Source organism: Nanorana parkeri, unplaced genomic scaffold (genome assembly GCF_000935625.1).
Source record: "Nanorana parkeri isolate BGI_ZX_2015 unplaced genomic scaffold, ASM93562v1 scaffold2113, whole genome shotgun sequence".
Lineage (NCBI taxonomy): Eukaryota > Metazoa > Chordata > Amphibia > Anura > Dicroglossidae > Nanorana > Nanorana parkeri.
In genome coordinates this window covers 166,512-167,682 of record NW_017308381.1, presented here as the reverse complement: position 1 = coordinate 167,682, position 1,171 = coordinate 166,512, and the positions used below count along the sequence as shown (strand labels likewise).

Sequence of the window (1,171 nt, the reverse complement as noted above, 5' to 3'; positions counted from 1 at the left end):
CTCAGTAGATCGGGAGGTGAGAGAACAAATACCGGCGCTCGCTCACCTCTCGATCCTGTCACTGCTCTCTTCCGTGACAGGGGGAGGGGCTGGATTCCACCCTCCGATCCGCCAGCGCTGACTGGCGGAACGGACGGGGGAGGGGGCGGGTACAGCCGGCTCTGCCTCCAGATAGGAGGAGCCAGCTGTCACTCACGCAGCTGGGCGGATATCGGCATAATTGTCTGGATCCGCTCCGGCTGCGGCGTCTCAGTATACCGCGAGCTGTAGCTCCCTATATACTGAGCCTAGGGTGACGGGAGGACGCTGGTTTGTGTCCTCCCCCGACCCTGAGGAGAACTATGGGGAAAAACACTGACCTCGTACTTCTCCTTTAAAGACAAGGACACACGTGGACTCGTACACACGCACACACACGCAAAGGTTGAACTCGATGGTCCCGTGTCTTTAGTCATATAATATGTAACTAGGAATATTATTGGGAGTTCAGCTTCACATATCAAGAAATCTAAATGACACAAAACACTCGGAGAATCTCGAGTCATATAAATATATAATAATAATAAATAATGAAACAGGAAATAAATACAAAGTAACAATTTATATTGCCGGGATTATTATTGGTCTCCATGTCGGGGGGTCACTGGGAGGATAACGGCAGCCAGAGGGATCTAACCGGCCGGCCCCATCCCCCGACTCGGTTCATCTTTGGCTGGAGCGAGGCGCGAATCTGCTGAGTGTCCATAAATGTCATGACGGCGAAGCCGAGGCGTTGTTGAGGATTTCACGTGCCGCTGTCCCGGAGATCTCCCCCTAATCGCCTCCCCGGATTATGGAAGGACGCGTCTGCTCTCGGTTCATTATTGGATATAGAACGTCCTGCGACATCCACCTTCTGTCTGCTTCACCGTGTGACCGGGGTGGAGTCCCCGTGATATATGTGACGTGTTTATATTGATTGTACATAAAGTGTCACTCCGATTATAGGCGGAGTTTGTTGGCTTTTTGTATCTCTGAACCAAAGAACATTCTCCCAGCTGTAGTCACCTGACTCCTCTCCACCTGGCAGTCTTGTGTATCCCCGCCCACCTTTGTGTATCCCCGCCCACATCTGTGTATCCCCGCCCACCTTTGTGTATCCCCGCCCACATCTGTGTATCCCCGCCCACCT

The 1,171-nt window shown here is 52.5% G+C and overlaps 1 protein-coding gene across 1 annotated transcript in view; it reads left to right on the top strand.

The window, feature by feature from the left end:
- LOC108800736 (serine/threonine-protein kinase SBK1-like) overlaps positions 1-1,171 on the top strand; it is an 8,893-nt gene that overhangs the window by 3,608 nt on the left and 4,114 nt on the right. The gene's annotated exons all lie outside the window — the stretch shown is intronic.